This window comes from Salvia hispanica, chromosome 3, assembly GCF_023119035.1.
Source record: "Salvia hispanica cultivar TCC Black 2014 chromosome 3, UniMelb_Shisp_WGS_1.0, whole genome shotgun sequence".
Classification (NCBI taxonomy): Eukaryota; Viridiplantae; Streptophyta; class Magnoliopsida; order Lamiales; family Lamiaceae; genus Salvia; species Salvia hispanica.
Window position 1 is genome coordinate 40,512,720 of NC_062967.1, and position 7,674 is coordinate 40,520,393.

General features: G+C 40.2%; 1 pseudogene; it reads right to left on the reverse strand.

The window, feature by feature from the left end:
* Positions 1-3,829: 3,829 nt before the first annotated feature.
* Positions 3,830-4,957, reverse strand: LOC125212251 (annotated as a pseudogene).
* Between the last annotated feature and the right edge of the window lie 2,717 nt (positions 4,958-7,674).

Below are 7,674 nucleotides of genomic sequence, written 5' to 3' on the forward strand. Positions count from 1 at the left end.
CGTTAAAGTTTTCCCGATTGGGCCTTAAAATCAGTAGGAAAAGCTGAAAAAATTCGAGCATGGAAACCCTCCAAAATAAGGAAAGGAATTTCCTCTGCACTCTGGGGTTTTTTTTCCTTGTTCTGCCCTTTTTCGGGTTTTCCCAGCCCCTAACATGGAATAGTGAAGAAAATGAAGAACCAGAACTCAAAAAGGGAAAATAGAAATCAAAGAAGTGAAAGAAAACTAAATTTTGACAAAAACAATCGTTCACTTCTGAAGAGAGGGAAGCACTTCTAATGGGGATCGAAGTTCTCAAAAACAAACTGCAGCTCTACACTGATTCACCAACACGACGATCATCTGACATACTCAGTCATGTTTTTGTCAAAGCCCACCATCTTAGAAAAAGTCCCTTTTGCTAACAGGGGAAAGGGGGCTGGAGAAAGAAAAAAAAGGTGGATGGAAAGGGGGAAAGTGATTGGATTTCCTAACAGATAAACTGAGGATAAAATTGGAGTCCAACCGGCACCGAGCAGAAGAGGCGGAGATGGAACTAATGTCAAAAAAAGAAGTGCATGGAAGAGTTGGACGATGCCCTCAAAAGATCTGTCCCCCAATCTTGCCAGAAGTTTCGAGCATTATGCCGACCTGCAAGAAAAGTACAACGACGTTGCAGAGAAGCATGGGGCCCAGTAATGGAAGGGATAGAGGGGGTAAAAAAGGCCGCCACTAAAGCAGGGGGCCCAAGGGTCGTCAGGGCGCTCGTTTCCCCAAAGGCCCTCTCAGCAGGCTCTCTGCTCTGAGGGTGGAGAGGGAGAGAAAAAAGGGAGTTGCTGAGGAAGGAAAACCCGGCCTGAAGATTCAACTCAAAGACACTGCAGAAGCGGTGCATGTTTGCGGGGGGAACTCCCTTGTTAGGTTGAGAAAAGGGGCCAGCAGCTTCTAAAAGCGGGGAAAAAGAACTTGACAATGGAAAAAGAAATGAGAAGCTGCGGAAACAGATGGAGAAGGTGAAGAGAAAGCACAAGATGGAGATGATAACAATGAAACAGTATCTAGCAGAAAGCAGACTACCAGAGGCAGCTTTGAGGGGGCCCCCTATATAGACAAGATTCAGATGAAATTGGGTCCCAAATCCTTGTTATGATACAATGGCAGGTGATGATGATCAGGCTTGGAGGGCTGAGTTTGGGGGAAAATTTTTCAGCAACCCTTTTAAACGATGTTGATTACATAAACCCCATTTTTTTTCCCATTTTATTTCTATAGCAGTCAGTGTTTGAGGGGGTTCTTGGCCACATGATTCCCTAAATTATTTGAACGATGTTGGTTACATATCTTGAAAATATATATGTTTTTTAAATAATTCATTGGCATTGGTCAGCGAAAGATACCCCCGGGTTTTTAGTGTAAAAAAAGGGCAGTTTTATGTAATTCATTCATTAAATTTGCCTTTTTTGGTTCAGTGGACTTTTTTTTTATTGGTTATTTTTCATTTCAGTCTTTAAAAATAGACAAAAAAAAGAAAAAAAAAAAAGAAATGTTTGTACAATGGTTAATATTAAAAACAAAAATTATATACATCAAAATTTGTATTAGAACAAGGGCCCCGGGGGCTATTCAAGAAGAACACTCCTTCCAACTCCAATATGATCTTTAAAGAAATTTTGTCATACTCGGGGATCAGCATCTCCCAATTTAATTGAGTAGATCCTCTTTCGTTCGGCACAGATGTTTTTCCCTTGGGATTTTTGTACATAAGCATGTCCAAAAGAATCAGAAAAAATAAGAAAAATTTTCCCAATGGGAACCCAGAAACGGCCTCTTCTTACAAAACTTTGCAATAAATTGACATATTGCACCCAAACCCAAAAAATGCAATCCCCCAAACTCATACAATGAAGCTTAAATTTTCTTGTTTCTATTTTTTCCCCCTTCATCTTCTACCTCACACTCACTAAATCATCAAAGCATAACAAGAATTCTGCTCCCTCCCCCTCTCCCTCCAGGTCCAGGAAGCTTCCATTCTTGGAAACTTGCACCTTCTCTTGGATCTCTTCCACACATTGCTCTAAAAAAACCTATCCCCCCAAATTGGACCACCCCTTTTATCTCAAGCTAGGCCATGTCCCCACCATCATCGTCCCCTCCTCCGACCGCCAAGCAAGTATGAAAACGCAGGGGCCTGATCTTCGCCCCCCCCCTTGCTGGCAGTCAAGATCTTTCGTACAACTTCTTGGACATAGCGTTAGCCCTTCCCGGGCCCTACTGGAGGGACTCCCAAAAAATCTGCCGCGGCTCTTGAGTCTAATCGCGTCCCGTCCTTCCACTCGCTGAGGCCCCGGAAGAGATTCTGATGCTTTCTCAATCCAAAGCCGTGCAGGGGTCCCGGGTTTAAACTGGCTGGGAAAACGTCGCTTCCGCCTACAGTCTCACTTCAAAAGGGGCCCCGGGCATGAAAACCAAGGAGCATGAAGCGTTTGTTTGCTAGCTCAAAAAGGTACCGGGAAAAGGCCCCGGGTTTTGATCTTGCTGATGTGTATCCTGGTGTTAAGTTGCTTCCAAATGATGAGCATAACTAGGTGGAGATTGACGAAGCTGCATCGACAGGTAGACAAGATTCTTGAAAACATCATTAATCAGCACAAAACTGTGAATTGTAGTACAAGACAAGACGACCTAGTTGATGTTCTGCTAAGATATCAAAGAGAGTGGACAGGAACTTCCCTTACCATTGACAACATCAAAGCTGTTATCCTAGTAAGCTTTCTATTGTCTAAACCAGTCATTGAATTCTATTATCACTTGCTTACTAACATTGTGTTCATAACAGGATGTTTTCAGTGCGAATGAGCGCCCGGACAACAGTAGTTTGGGCAATGACTGAGATGCTGAGAGGCACACGAGTCCTAGAAAACGCTCAGGAAAAGTGAGACGTGTTTTCAAGGACAAGGGCTGTGTCGACAATCTCACTTCGACAAGCTCAAATATCTCAAGGCAGTAATTAAGGAGACACTAAGGTTACATCCACCACTGCCCTTGTTACTCCCCAGAGAGTGCAGCCAGATCTGCAACATCAATGGATACCGAATCCACTGAAAGCTAGAATCATGGTGAATGCGGGGGCGATCGGGAGAGACCCCAAACAGTGGGGGAGGACGCTGATAGCTTTAAACCGGAAAGGTTTCTTGATGCTTCAATCGACTTTATAGGCAATAACTCGAGTTTATTCCTTTTGGCGCAGGTAGAAGGGTATGCCCTGGGATCACATTTGGTCTCACCAATGTCGAGCTTCAACTGGCGATGTTTCTCATCATTTCGATTGGAATCTGCCGACGGAATAAAAAACCCCATCAACTAGCAATGACAGAGCGTTTGGCGTTACGGTTAAAAGGAAAGATGACTTGATGGCCGTTCCTACTGTCAAGATACCCCTCCAAATTCTTTGAATGTAGCAATGGATTAAGATTTGAATTCTAGTTCATATATATTTCTGTGGCATAATCAAGATAGAACCTTGATTGCTGGAAGCCTCATAAAAGGTCAAGATACCCAATGTATTTTATGTCAAAATCCAAAATCCATATTTCAATGGCAATATCACAAATCAGTTTGGATCCAAATCTTGGCATGTCCATGGCAAGATGATTTCACACAATACTCAGCCTTTGTGTTAAACATAAAGATCAAACCAATCACTAATCAAGATTGCAACTTGTTTGCTGGAAAAGGGATGCAGTGTTTTCTCCCAACTATACACAGATACATAAGCCCAAAAACCAACCTCAAAAGAGAATAAGAGAAAGAAACAAAAAAGCTATGACAAAACAAGAAAAATCAGAGCATATGTGGCACTTGCTTCTTTCTTATTGATCACAGAGCATGAAAACAAAAGTTACAAAACAACAAGAAAGGATTCAAGATTTGCATCTACGCCAATAGGAAAACACATGATTTCTCTTATTAAGCATAAACAAACCTCAAAATCACAATCACAATCACAATCACAATCACATACATACACACAGAGAGAGCACAAAGAAGCTAAATAACATAATTAGACCAATCAGAAATATGTGAAGTCTGATCCATGGTGAAGCTAGGAATGTTATCCAACTTAATCGGATTCTCCTTCCCCAATCAACCTCGCCGGATTCCCAACAGCCGTCGTCCTAGCCGGCACCTGCTTGAGAACGACAGAGCCAGCACCAATCTTAGCCCCCCTCCTCAATCCTCACTTGCCAAGAACACAAGTCCCCGCACCAATCAGCACCCCATTCCCAATCTTCGGGTGGCGGTCGCCGGCCCTTTCCCCGGGCCCACCCAACGTCACGTTATGCAGAATCGACACATTATCCCCAATCACCGCCGTTTCCCCAATCACAACCCCAGTAGCGTGATCGAGCAAGATCCCCCGCCCAATTCTCGCCCCGGGGTGAATATCCACCGCGAAAACCTCGGAGACTCTGTTCTGAATCAAGAGGGCCAAGATTTTGCGGCCGTTCCGCCAGAGATTGTGGCCAATTCGGTGAGTCTGGCAAGCTAGGAAGCCCTTGAAATTCAAGAAGCAGTGGACGTAGGCGAAGCAGGCGGGGGCCGCTCTTTACGGCGAGCAAGTCGTGGCAGACTGAGGGATGATATCGCGATCCTGGCGCAGAACCGAGATGAAGAGGTCGTGGAGGGTTGCGACGGGGAGGGTGGAGTCGGCCAATTTGATGGAGATGTGATTGGCGAGAGCGGGGTCCATGGAATCATGGGAGAGGATGGAGGTGGAGTAGTAGTTGCACAAAATGGATTCTTGATCGACGGCGGCCCTGGCCTCGTCCTTGATTCGCAGCCATAAATCGAGTGGAATGGGTGAATTGGGGCGGGATGGGGTTTGGGTGGTTGAAGAGTGGAGGCAGCAGGTGTTAAACGACTTAAAGGGTAATGGCTGCTTGAGAAGAAAGGGTGGTCGAATGAAATTTGTAGACATTGATGGAGTAATTGTGAAGTGTAATTTGGGAGTCATTTCAACTTTAAAGAAGATCAGGGGAATTGAATGAGAGTTGGAGTTTAAGAAAGAAGATTGATATGGTGAAGTGGTGAAGTGGTGGCCATGCTAATGCTAATGCTAATGCTAGGGTTACCAGCTTGCGTCTACTTCCTGTTCATGGAGATTCATATATTACTCCTATTATATATTTCTGGTGAAATCTAATCAAATTAATTTATATTATTGATATAAGGAGTACATATTATAATATCAAAATGACAAATCTTAAGTTATTTCAAAAAAACTACTCCTTCACAAAAATTGTGGTAATAAGCTAAGTAAATCGATAATAAAGCAGGAAAGTAAAATGGGACGAAGAAAATATAAAGTAAAGAAAAAAAAATTATTACTTTTTGTGATAAAAAAGATGAGTTTTAAGAGCGTTTCCGGTGCAACTTTCCACTAGGACTTTTTCCCAAAACTTCATGCCCGCATCATTAGGACTTCCATTTCTTGCACATCATTAGGACTTCACTGGGGCTCATGGGACTTCCCCAATTATTCAATTTACGGAATTAAAATTTACGGAATTAAAATGTCGTACGAATAGGAACATTGAATACAAGCCCTATTTATAGAGTTTTTTTAAAAAATATTAAAACTCGGACGTCCACCCTCGCCACGGTGGCGGACGTCCACCCCCGTGGGTCGGACGTCCGAGCCCATCCGCGAGGGCTATGGGACGGGCGTGTCCGCCTTCTTCTTCACTACGGCGGGCTGAGGGCGAACGTCGGGGACGTCCTACCGCAACGTCCGCCATTGGAGATGCTCTAAGAAATGACTAATTCTTTGGATGAATAAAGCACCCCATTTAACTCTTATTATGCATCTTACTTTCTTATTTTTGGGATTTTCTATTAAATATTTTATTTCACTTTTAATATTTTTACTGAATAGATTACATTTTATGCTAACTGGTTCACTTTAATTTTAATACTACTATAAATTTATATAAGTAGGATCCTGTATTAATAATTTTTCAAACTTGTCTTTTCATATAAAAGTGGAACCAATATACAAAAGGGATTCAGTCCAAAATTAATGTTGATTTTGCAGAGAGTATTTCATTATTGTTTGATTCTAGTTTGTAGTTTAAGTGAAATGGTATCATTTTTATTAGTACTACAATTTTATTACCGATCAAAATAAAATAAAATGACTTCTTTCTACTTTCTTAAATACAAACAGGGATCGTATTAATAAAGAAAGCTGAATATATATTCTTTCAAGGTGCCTAGAAAAGATGAGTAGTAGGAGTATTATATTCAGAGGCAAATAATTGATTGGAATGAGCCGTGATGTTGGTATACATTCAAATGATTCAACGATTCAATCTTCTTTAACTATCTTCATGTTTTTATTTATTTAGTGAGTACTCTCTTCATTTTTGTCAGAGATAACTAATCGATCTAGTTTTTTATTACCTCTTGGATTTTTTTATTGATGTAGGAATTGTTCGATATGTGTATTAAAGTGTCAGGGAATTGACATTATTGAGTTAAAAATAAACAAATTATATCCAGCAGAATTATTTACTTTTGGTTTATCTAGTTTTATTGTGGAACCTAATTTAGGGTATTTATTATTCTGGAATAATTGGGCAAAATTTGCACATTTGATAATGGGTACACAATTGATAGATATACACATGACTGATTGAGATAGCACATAGTTGAACTAAATAATTGAAAGAGTCATAATTGTAGAGTTGAGACAATAAACATTTTTTTGACATTTGGAAATACACATAACAGTGAGTCTAAATTTAATTATACTACACAGTTTATATGGACTACACAATTGACAATCCATTTTTGAACCTATATCCGAATGATAATAGAAAGGCTCTTGCCTACATTGCATATCATTGGACCTTGCTCATTGGTCATAGGTATACAATGGCTCTAATCAGTATGATAATAAGCAATTTAACTTTATCACATACTACTAATATTCTAGTACTCCATACTACTATTAAATGATATATAAAAAATATCAATACAGAGTAGTAAAAAATGGGTATAGTAGTATTATCAAAAGTGAGTGGACCTACGATTACGATCCACTAAAATACATGCGGCGCACCTTCACCGTTGGCAGCAAAACCTTGTTCAGATTCTGTGTTGAATAGTAAACAATCATTTCATGTCTTCAACATGACATTACTTTCATGATTCTTTCAATTTTAATTGTTTATTCCCACTATTTTATTTCATGAGAAGCTAATCTGCAAATCATTGGTGCATATTCCATGCTTCAGTTCTAATATTCTGACATCCTTTTCTTAGAAACTGATATTTAGTCTTAATTAAACGATATACCAACATCACGGTCGGCCGAATATAAATTGATTTAGAAACTGATATTTAGTCTTGATTAGAAAAATTAAATCCATGTTCTGACTTATTCTAAATATCCGCAGCTCAACTGATGGAAATGAGAGTATTAATAATCATGAAACTATTATCACTTACTTACTCAAGTTGGTTCATGCATAACTAAAATTATCAAATTAATAATGAACGTTGGTCTTCATCTTTCCTGCTTAAGCCAATAAATATCATGTGTACAACGAAATCACATTTTACATTACCGTGAGATCTAAAGCTTAACCTCCACATCAACACCGGCGGAAAAATTCGAGCTGCATCAAAGGG